The 25,044-nt window shown below is 39.4% G+C and overlaps 1 protein-coding gene across 3 annotated transcripts in view; it reads right to left on the bottom strand.

Annotated features, from left to right (window-relative positions):
* The window catches only part of TNRC6A (trinucleotide repeat containing adaptor 6A), a 236,294-nt gene that overhangs the window by 194,408 nt on the left and 16,842 nt on the right, over positions 1-25,044 (bottom strand). The window contains exon 2 of one of the 3 annotated variants that reach the window (XM_023558847.2): positions 18,445-18,508. The exons of the other annotated variants lie outside the window; for them this stretch is intronic. The gene's annotated coding sequence lies outside the window, so the exon portion shown is untranslated. The remainder of the gene's footprint in view (positions 1-18,444; positions 18,509-25,044) is intronic. 3 annotated transcript variants of the gene reach the window in all.

Raw genomic sequence — 25,044 nt, 5'->3', positions numbered from 1 at the left:
ACTCTTCAGGACATCAGGAACGGGATTAGAAAGGAGATAAGGCAATATGCAGAACAAGCCAAGGAACACACAGATAAAGTAGTTGAAGAAATTAAAAAGGTTATTCAAGAACATAATGAAAAATTTAATAAGCTGGAAAAATCCATAGACAGGCAGCAATCAGAAATTCAGAAGATTAACAATAAAATTACAGAATTAGGCAACTCAATAGAAAGTCAGAGAAGCAGAATTGAGCAAGTGGAAGGCAGAATTGGTGAGCTTGAAGATAAAGCACTTGGCACCAATATCCAGTGCTGTTGAGTCGATCAAATTTGAAGAAAAATCAGATAAGATAACTTAAAAAAATGAAGAAACCTTAAGAATCATGTGGGAGTCAATGAAGAAAAATAACCTACGAGTGATTGGAGTAACAGAACAGGAAGGGATAACAGAAAATACAAAGAGAATTGTTGAAGATTTGTTGGCAGAAAACTTCCCTGATATTGTGAAAGATGAGAGGATATCTATCCAAGATGCTTATCAAACTCCACATAAGGTAGATTTTAAAAGAAAGCCACCAAGACATATTATACTCAAACTTGCCAAAACCAAAGATAAAAAGAGAATTATAAGAGCAGCTAGGGATAAACTAAAAGTCACCTACAAAGGAGATTCAATAAGAATAAGCTCGGACTGCTTGGCAGAAATCATGCAGGCAAGAAGGCAATTGGGATGACTTATACAAAGCATTGAAGGAAAAAAACTGCCAGCCAAGTATCATATATACAGTAAAACTGTCTCTCAGCTATGAAGGTGAAATTAGGACATTTCCAGATAAACAGAAGTTTAGGGAATACATAAAAACTGAACCAAAACTACAAGAAATACTAAAGGGAGTTATTTGGTTAGAAGATCAATAACATCAGGTATCAACTAAATACTAGAACACTGGATACAGCAATCAGAGGTCAACCCAGGCAAAACCCACAAAAACAAATAAAGATAAAAACACACTTGAAACAGGGAAACAACGATGTTATTATGTAAAAGAAGACAATATTAAAACAATAAAGAGGGACTAAGAAATGTAGTCACAGATCTTTCATATCGAGAGGAAGACAAAGTGATACAAAGAAATAGAAGTTAGGTTAAAACGTAGAAAAAATAGGGGTAAATATTAAGGTAATGACAAAGGACACTAACTGTCCTACTCATCAAAATAAAATACAAGAAAAAAATAGAGACTCAGCAGAAACAAAATCAACAAAAACGAATATGAGGAAAAGACAATATATAAACTACTCAGCACAAAAAATTAAGTGGGAAAAAGAAACTGTCAACAATACACACAAAAAAAGACATCAAAATGACAGCACTAAACTCATACCTATCTAATTACGCTGAATGTAAATGGACTAAATGCACTAATAAAGAGACGGAGAGTGGCAAAATGGATAAAAAAAACACGATCTGTCTACATGCTGCCTACAAGAGACACACCTTAGACTTAGAGACACAAACAAACTAAAACTCAAAGGATGGAAAAAATATATCAAGCAAACAACAATTAAAAAACAGCAGGAGGGGGCGGAGCCAAGATGGCGGACTAGGCAGACGCTACCTCGGATCCCTCTTACAACAAAGACATGGAAAAACAAGTGAATCGATCACATACATAACAATCTACGAACCCTGAACAACAAACACAGATTTAGAGACGGAGAACGAACTAATACGGGGAAGCAGCGATTGTTTCCAGAGCCTGGAGCCAGCGTACCAGTCAGGTACGGCACAAGCACAGAGAGCGGCTCCACCCCCCTGAACTAACCCCGGGAGGGGGACCAGCCAGTTCCACGGGCAGCGTGGGACGCAGCCGGTAGGAGAAGTCCCCGGGAGGCAGTGACTGGTCTTGGAGCAGAAAGAGCAGTGTCCGAGCCGGGGAACCGTCCCGCAGGGATTTGGACTGGACGCAGGTACGGCATAAACACGGAGAGTTGCTCCACCCCCCTGAACTAACCCCGGGAAGGGGACCAGCCGGGTCGCGCAGGCGGCGTGGGACGCAGCTGGTAGGAGAAGTCCCTGGGAGGCAGCGACTGGTATTGGAGCGGGGAGAACAGCATCCCAGCTGGGACACTCAGTCACCGCACAAGCACGGGGACCTGCTCCACCCATCTGAACTAACCCCGGGAGGAGGCCCAACTGGTTCTCGGAGGCGGCACGGCCACGCGGCTGGAGGGACGAGAAGTCCCCGGGAGGCAGTAACTGATTTTGGAGTCGAGAGTGCACCGTCCCAGTAGGGGAGCCTTGACGCTGGGCGTGGGGCTGGAAGCGGAGGATCTGACCGTGACTCCAGCGGGCCAGACCCCCCGGGGGCAATCTCCACACAGCCAGCACACATAGGCGACGTGCCCCGCGGGAGTCTCACATATAATAGTCATTCCAAGCAAGACAAGAAACTCTGGCTATATTCTGAGGTGCTACTCTCCTATCTCACTGTTCCCTCCCCCACCCATCCCAGGCGGCTCCATTAACATCTGAATAGCCTGAGCCAGAGGGAGAACTCTGATAGGGATCTGACTGCATTTTTTTTTTTAGCGGATTTTCTGGAAAAACTAGTTTCCCAGTGATGGCTCGGAGACAACAATCCATATCAAACCACTTAAAGAAGCAGACCATGACAGCTTCTCCAACCCCCCAAACAAAAGAATCAAAATCTTTCCCAAATGAAGATACAATCTTGGAATTATCAGATACAGAATATAAAAAACTAATTTACAGAATGCTTAATGATATCACAAATGAAATTAGGATAACTGCAGAAAAAGCCAAGGAACACACTGATAAAACTGTTGAAGAACTCAAAAAGATTATTCAAGAACATACTGGAAAAATTAGTAAGTTGCAAGAATCCATAGAGAGACAACATGTAGAAATCCAAAAGATTAACAATAAAATAACAGAATTAGACAACGCACTAGGAAGTCAGAGGAGCAGACTCGAGCAATTAGAATGCAGACTGGGACATCTGGAGGACCAGGGAATCGACACCAACATAGCTGGAAAAAAATCAGATAAAAGAATTAAAAAAAATGAAGAAACCCTAAGAATTATGTGGGACTCTATCAAGAAGGATAACCTGCGGGTGATTGGAGTCCCAGAACAGGGAGGGGGGACAGAAAACACAGAGAAAATAGTTGAAGAACTCCTGACAGAAAACTTCCCTGACATCATGAAAGACGAAAGGATATCTATCCAAGATGCTCATCGAACCCCATTTAAGATTGATCCAAAAAGAAAAACACCAAGACGTAATATCATCAAACTCACCAAAACCAAAGATAAACAGAAAATTTTAAAAGCAGCCAGGGAGAAAAGAAAGGTTCCCTTCAAGGGAGAATCAGTAAGAATATGTTCTGACTACTCAGCAGAAACCATGCAGGCAAGAAGGGAATGGGACGACATATACAGACCACTGAAGGAGAAAAACTGCCAGCCAAGGATCATATATCCAGCAAAACTCTCTCTGAAATATGAAGGCGAAATTAAGATATTTACAGACAAACACAAGTTTAGAGAATTTGCAAAAACCAAACCAAAGCTACAAGAAATACTAAAGGATATTGTTTGGTCAGAGAACCAATAATATCAGATATCAGCACAACACAAGGTCACAAAACAGAACGTCCTGATATCAACTCAAATAGGGAAATCACAAAAACAAACAAATTAAGATTAATTAAAAAAAAATACACATAACAGGGAATCATGGAAGTCAATAGGTAAAAGATCACAATAATCAAAAAGAGGGACTAAATACAGGAGGCATTGAACTGCCATATGGAGAGTGTACAAGGCGATATAGAACAATACAAGTTAGGTTTTTACTTAGAAAAATAGGGGTAAATAATAAGGTAACCACAAAAAGGTATAACAACTCTATAACTCGAGATAAAAACCAAGAAAAACGTTTAACGACTCAACTAACATAAAGTCAAGCACTATGAAAATGAGGATCTCACAATTTACTAAGAAAAACGCCTCAGCACAAAAAAGTATGTGGAAAAATGAAATTGTCAACAACACACATAAAAAGGCATCAAAATGACAGCACTAAAAACTTATTTATCTATAATTACCCTGAATGTAAATGGACTAGATGCACCAATAAAGAGACAGAGAGTCACAGACTGGATAAAAAAACACGATCCATCTATATGCTGCCTACAAGAGACACACCTTAGACTTAGAGACACAAACAAACTAAAACTCAAAGGATGGAAAAAAGTATATCAAGCAAACAATAAGCAAAAAAGAAGAGGAGTAGCAATATTAATTTCTGACAAAATAGACTTTAGACTTAAATCCACCACAAAGGATAAAGAAGGACACTATATAATGATAAAAGGGACAATTGATCAGGAAGACATAACCATATTAAATATTTATGCACCCAATGACAGGGCTGCAAGATACATAAATCAAATTTTAACAGAATTGAAAAGCGAGATAGATACCTCCACAATTATAGTAGGAGACTTCAACACACCACTTTCGGAGAAGGACAGGACATCCAGTAAGAAGCTCAACAGAGACACGGAAGATCTAATTACAACAATCAACCAACTTGACCTCATTGACTTATACAGAACTCTCCACCCAACTGCTGCAAAATATACTTTTTTTTCTAGCGCACATGGAACATTCTCTAGAATAGACCACATATTAGGTCATAAAACAAACCTTTGCAGAGTCCAAAACATCGAAATATTACAAAGCATCTTCTCAGACCACAAGGCAATAAAACTAGAGATCAATAACAGAAAAACTAGGGAAAAGAAATCAAATACTTGGAAAATGAACAACACCCTTCTGAAAAAAGACTGGGTTATAGAAGACATTAAGGAGGGAATAAGGAAATTCATAGAAAGCAACGAGAATGAAAACACTTCCTATCAAAACCTCTGGGACACAGCAAAAGCAGTGCTCAGAGGCCAATTTATATCAATAAATGCACACATACAAAAAGAAGAAAGAGCCAAAAGCAGAGAACTGTCCCTACAACTTGAACAAATAGAAACTGAGCAACAAAAGAATCCATCAGGCACCAGAAGAAAACAAATAATAAAAATTAGAGCTGAACTAAATGAATTAGAGAACGGAAAAACAATTGAAAGAATTAACAAAGCCAAAAGCTGGTTCTTTGAAAAAATTAACAAAATTGATAAACCATTGGCTAGACTGACTAAAGAAATACAGGAAAGGAAACAAATAACCCGAATAAGAAATGAGAAGGACCACATCACAACAGAACCAAATGAAATTAAAAGAATCATTTCAGATTATTATGAAAAATTGTACTCTAACAAATTTGAAAACCTAGAAGAAATGGATGAATTCCTGGAAAAACACTACCTACCTAAACTAACACATTCAGAAGTAGAACAACTAAATAGACCCATAACAAAAAAAGAGATTGAAACGGTAATCAAAAAACTCCCAACAAAAAAAAAGCCCTGGCCCGGACGGCTTCACTACAGAGTTCTACCAAACTTTCAGAGAAGAGTTAACACCACTACTACTAAAGGTATTCCAAAGCATAGAAAATGACGGAATACTACCCAACTCATTCTATGAAGCCACCATCTCCCTGATACCAAAACCAGGTAAAGACATTACAAAAAAAGAAAATTATAGACCTATATCCCTCATGAACATTGATGCAAAAATCCTCAACAAAACTCTAGCCAATAGATTCCAACAACACATCAAAAAAATAATTCACCCTGATCAAGTGGGATTTATACCAGGTATGCAAGGCTGGTTTAATATCAGAAAAACCATTAATGTAATCCATCACATAAATAAAACAAAAGACAAAAACCACATGATCTTATCAATTGATGCAGAAAAGGCATTTGACAAAGTCCAACACCCATTTATGATAAAAACTCTTACCAAAATAGGAATTGAAGGAAAATTCCTCAACATAGTAAAGGGCATCTATGCAAAGCCAACAGCCAATATCACTCTAAATGGAGAGAACCTGAAAGCATTTCCCTTGAGAACGGGAACCAGACAAGGATGCCCTTTATCACCGCTCTTATTCAACATCGTGTTGGAAGTCTTAGCCAGGGCAATTAGGCTAGAAAAAGAAATAAAACGTATCCGGATTGGCAAGGAAGAAGTAAAGTTATCACTATTTGCAGATGACATGATTATATACACAGAAAACCCTAAGGAATCCTCCAGAAAACTACTGAAACTAATAGAAGAGTTTGGCAGAGTCTCAGGTTATAAAATAAACATACAAAAATCACTTGGATTCCTCTACATCAACAAAAAGAACACCGAAGAGGAAATAACCAAATCAATACCATTCACAGTAGCCCCCAAGAAGATAAGATACTTAGGAATAAATCTTACCAAGGATGTAAAAGACCTATACAAAGAAAACTACAAAGCTCTACTACAAGAAATTCAAAAGGACATACTTAAGTGGAAAAACATACCCTGCTCATGGATAGGAAGACTTAACATAGTAAAAATGTCTATTCTACCAAAAGCCATCCATACATTTAACGCACTTCCGATCCAAATTCCAATGTCATATTTTAAGGGGATAGAGAAACAAATCACCAATTTCATATGGAAGGGAAAGAAGCCCCGGATAAGCAAAGCACTACTGAAAAAGAAGAAGAAAGTGGGAGGCCTCACCTTACCTGACTTCAGAACCTATTATACAGCCACAGTAGTCAAAACAGCCTGGTATTGGTACAACAACAGACACATAGACCAATGGAACAGAATTGAGAACCCAGACATAGATCCATCCACGTATGAGAAGCTGATATTTGACAAAGGACCAGTGTCAATTAACTGGGGAAAAGATAGCCTTTTTAACAAATGGTGCTGGCATAACTGGATATCCATTTGCAAAAAAATGAAACAGGACCCATACCTCACACCATGCACAAAAACTAACTCCAAGTGGATCAAAGACCTAAACATAAAGACTAAAACGATAAAGATCATGGAAGAAAAAATTGGGACAACCCTAGGAGCCCTAATACAAGGCATAAACAGAATACAAAACATTACCAAAAATGATGAAGAGAAACCCGATAACTGGGAGCTCCTAAAAATCAAACACCTATGCTCATCTAAAGACTTCTCCAAAAGAGTAAAAAGACCACCTACAGACTGGGAAAAAATTTTCAGCTATGACATCTCCGACCAGCGCCTGATCTCTAAAATCTACATGATTCTGTCAAAACTCAACCACAAAAAGACAAACAACACAATCAAGAAGTGGGCAAAGGATATGAACACACATTTCACTAAAGAAGATATTCAGGCAGCCAACAGATACATGAGAAAATGCTCTCGATCATTAGCCATTAGAGAAACGCAAATTAAAACTACAATGAGATTCCATCTCACACCAGCAAGGCTGGCATTAATCCAAAAAACACAAAATAATAAATGTTGGAGAGGCTGCAGAGAGATTGGAACTCTCATATACTGCTGGTGGGATTGTAAAATGGTACAACCACTTTGGAAATCTATCTGGCGTTATCTTAAACAGTTAGAAATAGAACTACCATACAACCCAGAAATCCCACTCCTCGGAATATATCCTAGAGATACAAGAGCCTTCATACAAACAGATATATGCACACTCATGTTTATTGCAACTCTGTTTACAATAGCAAAAAGTTGGAAGCAACCAAGGTGTCCATCAACGGATGGATGGGTAAATAAATTGTGGTATATTCACACAATGGAATACTACTCATCGATAAAGAACAGTGAGGAATCTGTGAAACATTTCATAACATGGAGGAACCTGGAAGGCATTATGCTGAGGGAAATTAGTCAGAGGCAAAAGGACAAATATTGTATAAGACCGCTATTATAAGATCTTGAGAAATAGTAAACCTGAGAAGAACACATACTTTTGTGGTTACGAAGGGGGGAGGGAAGGAGGGTGGGAGAGGGTTTTTTATTGATTACTCAGTAGATAAGAACTGCTTTAGGTGAAGGGAAAGACAACACTCAATACATGGAAGGTCAGCTCAATTGGACTGGACCAAAAGCAGTTTCCGGGATAAAATGAATGCTTCAAAGGTCAGCAGAGCAAGCGCGGGGGTCTGGGGAACATGGTTTGCCAGGACTTCTAAGTCAATTGGCAAAATAATTCTATTATGAAATCATTCTGCATCCCACTTTGAAATGTGGCATCTGGGGTCTTAAATGCTAACAAGCGGCCATCTAAGATGCAGCAATTGGTCTCAACCCACCTGGAGCAAAGGAAAAGGAAGAACACCAAGGCCACACGACAACTAAGAGCCCAAGAGACAGAAAGGGCCACATGAACCAGAGACCTACATCATCCTGAGACCAGAAGAACTAGTTGGTGCCCGGCCACAATCGATGACTGCCCTGACAGGGAGCACAGCAGAGGACCCCTGAGGGAGCAGGAGATCAGTGGGATACAGACCCCAAATTCTCACAAGAAGACCAAACTTAATGGTCTGACTGAGACTGGAAGAATCCCGGCGGCCATGCACCCCAGACCTTCTGTTGACACAGGACAGGAACCATCCCCGAAGACAACTCATCAGACATGAAAGGGACTGGTCAGCGGGTGGGAGAGAGACACTGATGAAGAGTGAGCTAATTATATCAGGTGGACACTTGAGATTGTGTTGGCAACTCTTGTCTGGAGGGGGGATGGGAGGATAGAGAGAGAGGGAAGCTGGCAAAATTGTCAAGAAAGGAGAGACTGAAAGGGCTGACTCAAGAGGGGGAGAGCAAGTCGGAGTAGGGAGTGAGATGTATGTAAACTTATATGTGACAGACTGATTGGATTTGTAAACGTTCACTTGAAGCTTAATAAAAGTTATTAAAAAAAAAAAAAAACAGCAGGAGTGGCAGCATTAATTTCCAACAAAGTAGGCTTTAAAGTTAAATCCACCACAAAGGACAAGGAGGGACACTATATAATGATTAAAGGGGCAATACACCAGGAGGATATAACCATATTAAATATTTATGCACCCAATGACACGGCTGCAAGGTACATAAAACAAACTCTAACACCACTGAAAAGTGAGATAGACAGCTCCACAATTACAGTAGGAGACTTCAATGCACCACTTTTGGTGAAGGACAGGACATCCAGAAAACTCAATAAAGACATGGAAGATCTAAATGCCACAATCAACCAAATTGACCTCATAGACATATACAGAACACTCCATCCAACAGTAGCCAAGTATACTTTCTTTTCTAGTGCACATGGAACATTCTCTAGAATAGACCACATATTAGGTCATAAAGCAAGCCTCAGCAGGATCCAAAACACTAAAATATTACAAAGCATCTTCTCTGAGCATAAGCCATAAAAGTAGAAATCAACAACAGAAAAAGCAGGGAAAAGAAATCAAACACTTGGAAACTGAACAATACCCTGCTCAAAAACGACTGGGTTATAGAAGACACTAAGGATAAAAAAAAAAAATTTTTTTTTCATTAAGGATGGAATAAAGAGATTCATAGAATCCAATGAGAATGAAAACACTTCCTATCAGAACCTTTGGGACAAAGCAAAAGCAGTGCTCAGAGGTCAATTTATATCAATTAATTCATACATACAAAAAGAAGAAAGGGACAAAAATCAAAGAACTATCCCTACAACTTGAACAAATAGAAAGAGAGCAACAAAAGAAACCTTCAGGCACCAGAAGAAAGCAAATCATAAAAATTAGAGCAGAATTATATGAAACAAATAGAAAACAGAAAAACAACTGAAAGAGTTAACAAGACCAAAAGCTGGTTCTTCGAAAAACTTAACAAAATTGATAAACCACTGGCCAAAATGACAAAAGAAAAACAGGAGAGGAAGCAAATACCTGAATAAGAAATGAGATGGGCGATATTACAACAGACCCAACTGAAATTAAAAGAATCGTATCAGATTACTATGAAAAATTGTACTCTAACAAATTTGAAAACCTAGAAGAAATGGATGAATTCCTAGAAAAACACTACCTACCTAAACGAACACAGAGGTAGAACAACTAAGTAGACCCATAACAAAAGAGGAGATTGAAAAGGTAATCAAAAAACTCCCCCCCCCCCCCCAAAACAAAAGCCCTGGTCCGGAGGGCTTCACTGCAGAGTTCTACCAAACTTTCAAAGAAGAGTTAACACCACTATTACTAAAGGTATTTCAGAGCATAGAAAAGGACGGAATACTACCAAACTCATTCTATGAAGCCAGCACATCCCTGATACCAAAACCAGGTAAAGACTCCCCCCAAAAAGAAAATTACAGACCTATAGCCCTCATGAACTTAGATGCAAAAATCCTCAACAAAATTCTAACCAATAGAATTCAACAACATATCAAAAAAATAATTCACCATGACCAAGAGGGATTCATACCAGGTATACAGAGAGGGTTCAACATTACAAAAACAATTAATTTAATCCATCATATAAATAAAAGATAAGAACCACATGATTTTATCAATTGATGCAGAAAAGGCATTTGACAAACTTCAACACCCATTCGTGATAAAAATTCTCAGCAAAATAGGGATAGAAGGAAAATTCCTCAACATAATAAAGGGCATTTATACACAGCCAACAGCCAACATCACTCTAAATGGAGAAAGTCTGAAATCATTCCCCTTGAGATCAGGAACCAGACAAGGATGCCCTTTATCAGCACTTTTATTCAACATTGTGCTGGAGGTCCTAGCCAGAGCAATTAGGCTAGATAAAGAAATAAAGGGCATCCAGATTGGTAAGGAAGAAGTAAAAATATCTCTATTTGCAGATGACATGATCTTATATACAGAAAACCCCCAAGAATTCTCAAGAAAACTACTGAAACTAATAGAAGAGTTTAGCAGAGTAGCAGGATACAAGACAAACATACAAAAATCAGTTGGATTCCTCTACACCAATGAAAAGAACATCAAAGAGGAAATCACCAAATCAATACCATTTATAGTAGCCGCCAAGAAGATAAAATACTTAGGAATAAATCTTACCTGAGATGTAAAAGACCTACACAAAGAAAACTACGAGACACTACTGCAAGAAACCAAAAGAGAAATACATAAGTGGGAAAACATACCTTGCTCATGGATAGGAAGACTTAACATTGTAAAAATGTCTATTCTACCAAAAGCGACATATAGATACAGTGCAATACCAATCCAAATTCCAACGATATTTTTTTAATAATTGTGCTTTAAGTGAAAGTTTACAAATCAAGTCAGTCTCTCACACAAAAACCCTTGCTACACACTCCCAATTACTCAACCCCTAATGAGACAGCCCGCTCTCTCCCTCCACTCTCTCTTTTCGTGTCCTTTTCGCCAGCTTCTAACCCCCTCCACCCTCTCATCTCCCCTTCAGGCAGGAGATGCCAACAGAGTCTCAAGTGTCCACCTGATCCAAGAAGCTCACTCCTCACCAGCATCCCTCTCCAACCCATTGTCCAGTCCAATCTGTGTCTGAAGAGTTGGCTTTGGGAATGGTTCCTGTCCTGGGGCAAAAGAAGGTCTGGGGGCCATGACCACCAGGATCCTTCCAGTCTCAGTCAGACCATTAAGTCTGGTCTTATGAGAATTTGGGGTTTGCATCCCACTGCTCTCCTGCTCCCTCAGGGATTCTCTTTTGTGTTCCTGTCAGGGCAGTCATCAGTTGTAGCGAGGCACCATGTAGTTCTTCTGGTCTCAGGATGATGTAGTCGCTGGTTCATGCGGCCCTTTCTGTCTCTTGGGCTCGTAATCACCCTGTGTCCTTGGTGTTCTTCATTCTTCTTTGATCCAGGTGGGTTGAGACCAATTGATGCATCTTAGATGGCTGCTTGCTAGCATTTAAGACCCCAGATGCCACTCTTCAAAGTGGGATGCAGAATGTTTTCCTAATAGATTTTATTATGCCAATTGACTTAGATTGAAACCCTGAAACCTTGGTCCCCAGACCCCTGCCCTGCTACGCTGGCCTTCGAAGCATTCAGTTTATTCAGGAAACTTCTTTGCTTTTGGTTTAGTCCAATTGTGCTGATCTCCCCTGTCTGCGTGCTGTCTTTCCCTTCACCTAAAGGAGTTCTTTTCTACTATCTAATTAGTGAATATGGCTCTCCCACCCTCCCTCCCTCCCCCCTCTCGTAACCACAAAGGAATGTTTTCTTCTCAGTTTAAACTATTTCTCAAGTTCTTATAATAGTGATCTTATACAATATTTGTCCTTTTGCAACTGACTAATTTCACTCAGCATAATGCCTTCCAGGTTCCTTCATGTTATGAAATGTTTCACAGATTCCTCACTGTTCTTTATCGATGCGTAGTATTCCATCGTGTGAATATACCATAATTTATTTATCCATTCATCCATTGATGGGCACCTTGGTTGCTTCCATATTTTTGCTATTGTAAACAGTGCTGCAATAAACATGGGTGTGCATATATCTGTTCGTGTAATGGCTGTTATTTCTCTAGGATATATTCCAAGGAGTGGGATTGCTGGATCATATGGTAGTTCTATTTCTAGCTTTTTAAGGAAGTGACAAATCGATTTCCAAAGTGGTTGTACCATTTTACATTCCCACCAGCAGTGTAGAAGTGTTCCAATCTCTCCACAGCTTCTCCAACATTTATTATTTTATGTTTTTTGGATCAATGCCAGCCTTCCAATGATATTTTTTAATGAGATAGAGAAACAAATCACCAACTTAATATGGAAGGACAAGAGACCCCAGATAAGTAAAGCACTACTGAAAAAGAAGAACAAAGTGGGAAGCCTCGCTCTACCTGATTTTAGAATCTATTATACCACCACAGTAGTCAAAACAGCCTGGTACTGGTACAACAACAGATATATAGACTAATGGAACAGAATTGAGAATCCAGATATAAATCTAACCACATATGAGCAGTTGATATTTGACAAAGGCCCCAAAACAGTTAAATGGGGAAAAGACAGTCTTTTTAACAAATGGTGCTGGCATAACTGGATATCCATCTGCAAAAAAATGAAACAAGTCCCATATCTCACTCCATGCACAAAAACGAGCTCAAAATGGATCAAAGACCTAATTGTAAAATCTAAAACGATAAAGATCATGGAAGAAAAAATAGGGACAATGTTAGGAGCCCTAATATATGGCATAAACGGTATATAAAACATTATAAAGAACGCAGAAGAAAAACTAGATAACTGGGAGCTCCTAAAAATCGAACACCTATGCTCATCCAAAGACTTCACCAAAAGAGTAAAAAGACTACCTACAGACTGGGAAACAGTTTTTAGCTATGACATTTCTGATCAGCGCCTGATCTCTAAAATCTACATGATACTGCAAAAACTCAACTGCAAAAAGACAAATAACCCATTTAAAAAGATTTCATCTCACTCCAACAAGGCTGGCATTAATCCAAAAAACACAAAATAATAAATGTTGGAGAGGCTGTGGAGAGATTGGAACACTTCTACACTGCTGGTGGGAACGTCAAATAGTAGAACCACTTTGGAAATTGATTTGGCGCTTCCTTAAAAAGCTAGAAATAGAACTGCCATACGATCCAGCAATCCCACTCCTTGGAATATACCTTAGAGAAATTAGAGCCTTTACACGAACAGATATATGCACACCCATGTTTATTGCAGCACTGTTTACAATAGCAAAAAGATGGAAGCAACCAAGGTGCCTATCAACAGATGAATGGATAAATAAATTATGGTATATTCACACAATGGAATACTACACATCGATAAAGAACAGTGAGGAATCTCTGAAACATTTCATAACATGGAGGAACCTGGAAGGCATTATGCTGAGTGAAATTAGTCAGTTGCAAAAGGACAAATATTGTATAAGATCACTATTATAAGAACTTGAGAAAGAGTTTGAACTGAGAAGATAACATCCCTTTGTGGTTACGAGAGGGGGGAGGGAGGGAGGGTGGGAGAGGGGCATTCACTAATTAGATAGTAGAAAAGAACTCCTTTAGGTGAAGGGAAAGACAGCACACAGTACAGGGGAGATCAGCACAACTGGACTAAACCAAAAGCAAAGAAGTTTCCTGAATAAACTGAATGCTTCGAAGGCCAGTGTAGTAGGGGCAGGGGTCTGGGTACCATGGTTTCAGGGGACATCTAAGTCAGTTGGCATAATAAAATCTACTAAGAAAACATTCTGCATCCCACTTTGAAGAGTGGTGTCTGGGGTCTTAAACGCTAGCAAGCAGCCATCTAAGATGCATCAATTGGTCTCAACCCACCAGGATCAAAGGAGAACGAAGAACACCAAGGCACAAGGTAAATATGAGCCCAAGAGACAGAAAGGGCCACATAAACCAGAAACTACATCATCCTGAGACCAGAAGAACTAGATGGTGCCCAGCTATAACCAATGACTGCCCTGATGGGAACACAACAGAGAACCCCTGAGGAGTTCTCTTTGTCCTTTTGCAACTGCCTAATTTCACTTAGCATAATGCCTTCCAAATTCCTCCAAGTTATGAAATATTTCATGGATTCATCATTGTTCTTCATCGATGCGTAGTATTCCATTGTGTGAATATACCATAATTTATTTATCCATTGATCCGTTGATGGGCACCTTGGTTGCTTCCATCTTTTTGCTATCGTAAACAGTGCTGCAATGAACATGACCAGTCCCTGGAGAAGGATATCATGCTTGGTAAAATAGAGGGTCAGCAATAGAAAGGAAGACCCTCAATGAGGTGGATTGATGCAATGGCAGCAGCAATGGGCTCAAGCATAATAATGATCATGAGGATGGCACAGGAATGGGAAGTGTTTCATTCTGTTGTACTTAGGGTCACTATGAGTCAGAACTGACTCAATGGCACCTAACAAGAACAACAACTTGGAACAATGGGTGCTGAGACCATTTGAGAAAGTAAAATATCAAGAAGGCACAGGGTCCCATAAATAAGTAAAACAGTTTAGGTGAAGAATACAGAATTCCGGCATTACAAGATAAGAGAGAAAAAAAATCGTACAGAGAATAAGATTTCTATGTCGGTTGACTGTTGCTGAAATGTTGGCCACTCGAGCCCACCAGAGGCACCTCAGAAGACAGGCCTGGTGATCTGCTTTCAAAAGTTCACAGTCTGGAAAACACTATGGAGCAGTTTCACTCTGCACGCATGGGGTCACCATGAGTTGAAATTGACTTAACGATAACCAATAATATCGACCAATAAGGAGTCTGGATTTTATTTTAAATGTGAAGGGAAGTCACTGGAAGGTTTTGAGCAGGGATGTCACGTGATCTAATTTAAAAGAGCATTGGGGAAGCTGTAAGATTAGTAGTCTGTAGTGAGGAGGAGTATGAATGGAAGTAGGTAGACCAGTTGAGAAGTCATCTGACTAGTCCAGGTAAAACTGGCTTGGAAGAGGATGGTAGCAGTGTAACGACAGAAGTGAATAGTTGGGAGATACATCTTGACAGTAGGTTCAAAGAACTTAATTATGGATTGGGTGTGAGATATGAGGTAATGTGGAATCAAGGAGGACTTCTATGGTTTTAGCCAAAATAATTAAATGAATGGTGATGAAATTTTTTGAGATGGGAAAGATGGGAGATAGGGTTGTTAAGGATGAACGGGTTTGTTGACGGAAAATAAAGCATTCTGGTTTGAATTTGTAAAGTTTGGGAGGCCTATTAGATACGCAAGGGGAGAAGAGAAGTGGGCAGCTGGATATGGAAGACTAGAGGTTTTATCCGCATGCAGATGATACTTACAGATATGAGAGTTAAGATAACACAAAGAAAGAATATAAATGAAGTGGAGAGGAGGCCTGAGGATGGAACCCCTGGGGTACTCCAATATTTAGGATAAATGGGAAGAAAAGGACCAACAAACAAAAGGACTAGTAAGTAGTAGCCAATGTGGCAGGAAGCAAACTGAATGCAGTGTCCTGGAACTCAAGAGAAAAAAGTGATTGTGTCCAATGCTACTGAAGACTGAGAAAGATGATGACATAGACTTGGCCATTGGATTGGCAAACTGAAGGCCATTTATGACCTTCCCTAGAGAAGTTTTGTGGTAGTTGTAAAAATCTACTTGGAGTGGGCAATTGTGGGGCCTGGGCCAAAATACAGTGGCAGTTTACACACTGTAAATCTAAATATTTAAAAATTTTCAGTCAAACAAAATGCTAAATAAAATAAGTATTCTCCTACCTGGACAAATATATATTCATTATATGTATTTGGAAAGCAAAGTTCAAATTTAGAATTCTCTGATTCCTTGAGTTTCTCACCAGAACATAGTGGCATAGAGAGAACCAGTCACCTGACCCACTCCCCTCTTTTTTCCTTCCCCCATTTGCACATACAGGTATGGATCCCACAGACTGAGCATCCAAGCTCCACCTACATACCCTTCCCCAACCCCACCACCGCCCTAGCAAACAGCTTTCTCCTGGGCATAGAGATACATACCTCAGATCTGGGGAAGAGCTCTGGGAACTGGCTTGGGGCCATTTAGTCAGGGGATTTCAAGGTTCTACGTATTTTGACTGTGGTCTGGGGGAGGGCTAATCTCTGAGTGGGCATGTTCTTTTGGCTTTGTGAATCCCTTGCCTCTTAGGGAGGGGTCAGCCTGGGATCCTCTAAAGCATAGGAATCTGGGCAGGGGTTTAAGGGCGGTATCGGCAAGAGTTAAAGAGAAAAAGGGAGAATATGAGGTAAGGTCACAAGAAAGCAAATACAGACAACTTTTTGAGGAAATTTTTACTATAGTAGGGTAGTAGCTAAAGAGAAGGGAGTCCCTAAGTGGCATGAATAGTTGGCAGTTCGGATCCACCCAGAGGTACCTTGGAAGACATCTGCTTCTGCAAGTTACCTTGGAAGACATCTGCTTCTGCAAGGTCACAGCCTTGAAAACTCTATGGAGCAGTTCCACCTGGCACACATGGGGTTGCTATGAGTTGTAATCCGCCCAACGGCAATTATTAATAACAGCGAAAGGGAAACGGTGAGCCAATGAAAGCTTTGTTTTGTGTCTTTAAGATGGGATAGCACAGTGCTTTTGCATGCTAATAGAAACAATCCAAAGCAAAACCCATTGCCATCAAGTGGATTCTGACCCATAGCGACCCTGCAGGACAGGGTGGAACTGCCCCACAGGGCTTCCAAGGCTGTAAATCTTTACAGAAGCTGACTGCCACATCTTTCTCCTGAGGAGCAACTGGTGGGTTCCAACTGCCGACTTTTTGGTTAGCAGCTGAGCACTTTAACCACTGTGCCACCAGGGCTCCTTCGGAAACAATCCTGTGGAGGGAAAAGTTGTTGAGCGAAGAGAATGGGCATCATTTTAAAAGCAGAGTCCTTGAGCAGGTGAGAGGACTGGGATCTAAGGCTTGAGTGAAGGAGGTGGCCTATAGAGGGCCATGGACAACTGTAAGAAGAGAGAGAGCAGATGAAATAAGCCCAGATGTAGGTAGATTGGTAGAGCGGGCAGTAGAAAGGAAACAAAATCATTCTTTTCTAATTGCTTCTATTTTCTCAATTAAATAATGAGATCATCCATTGGGAGCAATCAGAGACAACTTGTGAAAGAGTAATCTGGGAAAAAGGGAAAGTAAATATATTAGGGAAATGTAATATTGGAGGACAGTGCTGGGGGATCGCTGGAGATTTGTGGACGTAAATTGAACACAAAACAAATCAGTACAATTGTATGTGTTTTTCTTCCTGCTACTCTCAGTTGCCTGATTACAGACAAGTGAATTAGGCGGAGAGTTGGGTTAAGACAGTTGAATTGACATGAAATGTTTTGTGACTTTAATTAAAAACACATACTAGAATTTGATTGATTTAGACTGAAACCGAATGTTTAAGAACTTCCAGATAAGTTAGTAAATAATTTCAGACTTCTTAGGTTTGTAAGCACGGTTGAAGCACTTACAGCAATTGTGCTTGTTAGATTTATAAGTCAGCGTTGTCAGATGTTTGAGGCACTTAAGAGATTCAAATTTGTGATTGTGGTTAAAAATGTCAAAGCTTGGGGGAATGTTATTAATCAAGTTTGTAAATGATGTTAAATATTTAGGGGAATTTACTATGTCAAATTTATCAGCTAATTTAGCATTGGTACGAGAACAAATAAAAATTAGTTGTTGACTTTAGACAAGATTTACTATGTTTATAGATACAATAATATGATCTATGTCTTTAGATTTACAACTATAATACATTGAGCATTAGTTCAGATGCAAGTAACTGTAAATATACTCTTCTATGCAAAAAAGGCCCAACTTCAGATGCTAAAAATGTGCCTCATTATTGGGGCAGATTAACCAGTAAGCAAGATACATACAGGCTTACTTGTGTACATCTTTGATGTGGTGAAAACAGGTGAGACTACACTACAGATTAGTAAATAGGCACAAGTAAGCCGTACATACCTTGCTTATTGGGTAATCCTTCCCTGCTACCATGTTAATATCTGAGCACGAGTGTCTACGCCCCCTAAAAAACAAAACAAAAATAAACCCACTGCCCTCAAATCCATTCTGACTCATAGCGACTCTGTTAGGACAGAGTAAAACTGCCCCATAGAGTTTCCAAGGCTGTAATCTTCATGGATCAGTAAGCAACTGGATCAATGAGCAACATCCCAGTAAAGCAGAGAAAATATTGACGTTGTCAAGGATTTCATTTTGCTTGGATCCATAATCAACACCCATGGAAGCTGCAGTCAAGAAATCAAATGACATATTGCATTGGGCAAATCTGCAGCAGAAGACCTCTTTAAAGTGTTAAAATGCAAAGATGTCACTTTGAGGACCAAGATGCACCTGACCCAAGCCATGGTATTTTCAATTGCCTCATATGCATGCGAAAGCTGGACAATGAATTAGGAAGACTGAAGAAGAATTGACGTTTTTGAATTATGGTGTTGTTGACAAGGAATATTGAATATACCACAGACTGCCAGAAGAATGAACAAATCTGTCTTGGAAGATGTACAGCCAGAATGCTCCTTAGAAGCAAGGATGGCGAGACTTCGTCTCACATATTTTGGACATGTTATCAGGAAGGACCAGTCACTGGAGAAAGATATCATGGTTGGTAAAGCAGAGAGAGGGTCATCAAAAAAGAGGAAGATCCTCAATGAGATGGACTGACACAGTTGCTGCAACAATGGGCTCAAACATAGCAATTATTGTGAAGATGGCACTGGACTGGGCAATCTTTCAATCTGTTGTAAACAGGGTCTCTATGAGTCGGAATTGACTCCATGGCACCTAACGACAACAACAATCTTTACTGAATCAGACTGCCACATCTTTCTCCCGCAGAGCTGCTGGTGGGTTCCAACCTCCAACCTTTTGGTTAGCAGTTAGTTGAGCACTTAACCACAGCACCACCAGGGCTCCTCTCCTACTTCCCCTACTTACCCAAAATTCCACTAAAATGACAGAAAAATATATATAGTATATTTATACATACAAACTTTATATATAGATCTGTAGTTGTTGAAAAACATGAAAGAATCCCATTAGTAGATTGATAGGAATTGTGAGGCATTCCTGTAAGAGAGAATCCGTAATGTTTAAATCAGTGGCAAAACCGTGATAGAGAAACTTGACACTAAACACTCCTGAGGGAAGGTGGTTCTTCCCAAAGAAGCCTCAGGGAAAACCAGGATTAGAGTAAACAAATATAAAGAGAGAGGGATGGGTCTCCCAGGGCAGTCGTTAAGGTAATTAATTATAAGGCTGCACTTGGCTTGGCTGGGTCAGACAGGAAGCCTTTCTTCCCAGCAGCTCCAGGTGGATTAAGCTCCCAGGACAAAGACCCCAGGAGTACTTTCTGAACAAGGGAATAAATAATTTGACTGGGGAGGGCTCTGCCCTTGAGGGTTGGCTTGGTGGGGAAGCTCAGCTTGTTCCTTTACAGGGACTCTGGAACAAAATGGGCTTTAGGTTGGGAGGAAAAAGAAGGGCCATCACCGATGTCTGCTCCCAGAGTAGGCACGGGGGCTGAAGACAGGCAGCAGTGCTCCAATAATATTTAGCTACCCAGAAGGACGCAGCATCCCACATGGAGAATATAAACAACTTGGTCTGGCAGTATATTTATCCACATCCCTTATGATTCCAGGAATTGGCCCCTGGAGTAAGAACAGGAATTCTCATTTGGACTGATTGATGCTCCAGTGCCCAATACTGCAGATTTTAGAGAAAGGGAGTTGTGGATACAAGAAACACACAATCTTAAAAAACCGGTAAATATATATAAATAAATGCAGATATGTATATTGTGGCGGGGGGAGATCAAAATATGGCCCTAGAATGTCATGATTTCATTATTAGGGTGGGGCAGGAAAAGATATAAAAGTACACTAATGAGCTTGAATTGTCCCAGGGGAGACTATAGATAAAAAAGTAAATCTAGAGAGTGACAGGAAGATATCTGTGGGAAAGTTTAAAATAATTTGGAATGGCCCCATGAGGGTGGCTTCTGGGGTGCTGGCAAGTTAATTTCTTAACATAAGAATTTTAATTTTCATTTGCTTTATGTTCTTTTTTCTAGCTGTGTTATATTTTTGTACATGTACTATTTTATAATAAAATATTTAAAAAACAAACAAAAATCAAGAGCGGCCATTAGAGATGTGATTCTTAAACCTGGATGCACATTAAATCAACCTGGGGAGCACACCTCAAACAAAATAAATTAAAATATCTGAGATGAGGTCAGATATAAGTATCTGAGAACTACTGAACTAGAGGAATAAAATACAAATGAACAAATATAATGAGAACAAAAATCTGTTGCCATCGAGTTGATTCCAACTCAGCAAACATTAATCACAATAATTATGAATGGACTAGATTCTACTGTTAAAAGACAGAACTCAAACGAGAACACCAACATCTAAGTTTTCTTCATTTCTCAGGACTCCTACCTTGACATTGGCTCTGTTCTCAAATTCCTTGTAGCCACACAGTCACTGTAGCAAATATTGTCCCTTCATTCTTTTTAGGTTCACATTAACAAGGAAAGAACTTTTGAGTCTGTCCCAGAAGTCTCCACAGAAGTTTCACGGTATCTCTTTCTTTCTAATATGGACATGTGGTTATCCCTGACCCAATCACTGTGACCAGGAGAGTTGCAGGCTTTAATTGGCCAGAACTAAGTCACATGTACACACATCCCCTGCCCCAAACTTGGGTGCAGTTAATTCTACCAGAACTACATGGGATGAAGAGTGTGCGGAGAGGTGTATCTTCTAACAAAAGTATGGTATATAGAAGCTATGCAATCAAAACAAAAAACTTCCATAATGAAAATATAGACTTAAGACAACCGAAAACAAACAAATGAAAGCTACACCAATGTGGGTAGGTTCGAAGTAGAAGTTAAGAGATGGAACCTCGTTGAAAAAAAAATCATGCTCTGCTGAAACAGTTGTCTGTGGCCTTGACTGTGCTTGGGGATGGAGCTCTTAGCGGAAACAGGCAAGTTCAGTCAATATCCATGGATCCTAGTCCATCCTATATCCCCAAAGAATTATCTGTAGTTCACAACTCTCTCTCCACATATATACTCAGGTACCTCTGGACATCTATCCAGAATATCTGAGAGGCAGTTCAAATTCATCATGTCCAAAACTGAACTATCAACAGAGTTCAAATCTGCTCCTCCTCTTGAATTATTATTATTGTTAATAGCACCATCTTTCAAGCCAGAAACCAGAAGTCATCTTTTATTTCCTTCCTCTCTCACCTCCATGTTTAATCCTTCCCCAAGAATGATTATGCCCACCTTCAAAGCATATCTTCGATCTACCCTTGATTCTTCATCAGCACTGAACACAATTGTTGTTTAATTGTTTGTGTAATTTGCTTGAATATTTATCATCCCCACTGGACTGGATTCACAAGAGCGGAGCCATGGCAGTCTTTTCGCTTTTGTATCCCCAAATCTTAGCCCAGGCACAGGCATTCAGTAGGCACTCAAATATTTGTGAAAAGCTTTTTTAAAAATTAAGGTCTGCCGTCATCCAGTTTGATGCACCACCTCCTAAACCCGGCACTATGTTAAAACCAAACCTGTTGCCATCAAGCCAATTCTGACTCATAGGGACCCTATAGGACAGAGTAGAGCTGCTCCATAGGGTTTTCAAGGCTGTACTCTTTACAGAAGCCGACTGCCACATTTTTCTTCCAGAGTGGCCGATGGGTTCAAACTGTTTACCTTTTGGTTTGCAGCCAAGAGCTTAACCATGGCATCATCAGGGCTCCTTAGAACTATGTTACTCCTCAAGTAATTTTTTGAAAATGCAAATCTGACTGCATTTTTCCCTCTGCTTAAAATCTTTACATCTTTCAATGGCTTCTCATCACCCTAAGCCAAGCAGTGTTTCTCAAGTTTTCAGTATCCAATAATCACTCATTGGGTATTTGGAGCATATGCAGACTTTCAATTTTAGGTAAACATTGATCAATTTTTTTAATAATAAAAGTAAGACACAATAACTTAAAAATTAATAATATTCAGTTATTCCTTTTTATACAATTCTATTTATCTCATGAGGTCACATTTTAAGAGTTTGGAAATCAAGTTCCTATAGCAAGGTGTCGTATTCATCTAGTGCTGCTATAACAGAAATACCACAAGTGGATGGCTTCAACAAACAGAAGTTTATTCTTTCATAGTTAGTAGGTTAGAAGTCCGAATTCAGAGCATCAACTCCAGGGGAAGCCTTTTCTCTCTCTGTCGGCTCTGGAAGAAGGTCCTTGTTGCCAATCTTCCCTTGGTCTAGAAGCTTCTCAGTGCAGGAATCTTGGGCCCAAAGGATACCCACTACTCCTGGCACTGCTTTCCTGGCAGTATAAGATCCCCCTGTCTCTCTGCATCTTTCTCTCTTTTATATCTCAAAAGAGGGTGGCTTAAAACACAATCTAATCTTGTAGATCTTATCAATGTAATGTCGCTAATCCCATCTCATTAACATCATAGAGACAGGATTTATAACACATAGGAAAATCTGATCAGATGACAAAATGGTGGACAATCATACAATGTTGGGGGGACACAATTCAATCCATGACACAAGAGATAAAGTTTTTAAATTTATTTGGTACCTGAATTTTGTCTAGCAAGTAGCAGGAGTTTCGAGAGTATAGTATAGCAGGCCTATTTAAAAAAAAAAAAAAGTATTTGAATATACTCCAATTCTAAATTAAGGTGAGAAGCTGAAATAGCAAAAGTAGGATAGTGAGAAACACCAAATCAGCAAGAGGGAATATTATTATTATTGATCATTAAAGTTTATGTGTATATGCAATTTTTTTTTTTTTTTAGAGCCCTAGTGGTGAAGGGTTAAGAGCTCAGCTGCTAACCAAAAGGTTAGCAGTTCAAATCCATCAGCTGCTCCTTAGAAACCCTATGAGGCAGTTTTACCCTGTCCTATAGGGTGCTATGAGTTGGAATCAACTCAGAAGCAATGGGTTTTTGTTTTTATATATATATGGATTAATGACAGATTCCCTTTATTTTTTCCTACTAAATTAGAAAGCATTAACTAAGAAATCATTTTTTTTTTAGTATACATATATATGTATAAAATCTCAGATAAGGCAGAAAATTATGGCTTTCAGATAAGGCAGATAATATATGGTGGCTGTGATGGCTTATTTTATGCGTCAATTTGGCTAGGCTATGGTTCCCAGTGGTTTGGTCAAACACTAGTCTTTATAGGTGATTAAATCAGTTGGCCTTGCAATGTAATGTGATGTGACGTAATGTGCTCACATGTAATACAATGTAATCATCTCCCATAATGCAATGTAATGTAATATAATCAGTGTAAATGTAATATAATGTATATAATGTAATATATAATAATATAATGTACATAATGTAATATATAGTATAATATAACCAGTGTAAGGTGGATCCCAAACCTAATCACTTCTGAGTTATAAAAGGACCGGAATAGACACAGACACACACACACGGAGGAAGACAGATGTCCTGTGAGGATGGCAAGCAAAGGAATGCCAAGAATTACCGACAGACACCAGAAAGTAGGAAAGAAGCTCACAAAAAGATCGACACAGCTGAGACTCTGATTTGGACTCAGCCTCCAACACTGTGAGAAAATAAATTTCTGTTCTTTAAAGCCACCCACTTGTTAGAGCAACACCAGGTAACTAAGACAGTGGCCCTGACAGATTGTTTTGTGTATTTAGATAAGACACATACCTAGAAATGATGAAGTTTCTCATTGAAGACCACTCCCACCAGCAGCTAAGTCAAAGAACACGCTCCATTTAAAGGCTGGCAGGTTGAATGCTTTCACTTAGGAGGTAGTTTCAAACAAATTTCTAATGTTTTGTTTTTGGATTCAGTTCTGGGAAGTATTTTTTTCATGTTTTCTGGCATTGTGTGTTGGTTTTAAATATTTCCAATATGGATCATTGATTCCTTTTTCCAAAGAATGAAGAAAATCAAGAGTTAGGAAACAGTCAATGCCTGTCACAGTTCAATTTACTGATCTCTTTTATCCTCAGCACTGAATATCCTATTACGTTGGGCCTGAAATGAGAGGTTCAAACTTTTCAAGCTACTAACCATAACATGTTGACACACCACTTGAAATCATAGAGATAAGATTTCTTCACAACCCGAATAATGTCAAGGGCCAGAGAATATGATTTCTGGTCTTTTGTGGAATTAATAGTGCTACAAGGAAGTCTTATTTCATCCTTCATTTCGAATATGCACAGGAGTACTTTCCCCTTTGACAGTCAGCATGTTTCGTGTGGAAAAGCAGTCTTGGTACTCGCCACTCATTTCTTCGCAAAACATTGTTAAAGGCATATGCTCAGTGACTGAAATCTGATTGTGCTAGCAATTTTCATTACTTCATTAAAGTCAGGATGCAAACTGTTAAACAGTAACTGTTATTAGTAAGTAAAGCAATAGGCAATTTGGCAGTCAGATACAACTATTTTTGAGAAATCAAGTGAGGAAGATAGCAAAAATGG

Source organism: Loxodonta africana, chromosome 12 (genome assembly GCF_030014295.1).
Source record: "Loxodonta africana isolate mLoxAfr1 chromosome 12, mLoxAfr1.hap2, whole genome shotgun sequence".
Lineage (NCBI taxonomy): Eukaryota > Metazoa > Chordata > Mammalia > Proboscidea > Elephantidae > Loxodonta > Loxodonta africana.
Note: the sequence above shows the minus strand (reverse complement) of the source record. Positions and strands in the feature narration are given on the sequence as shown.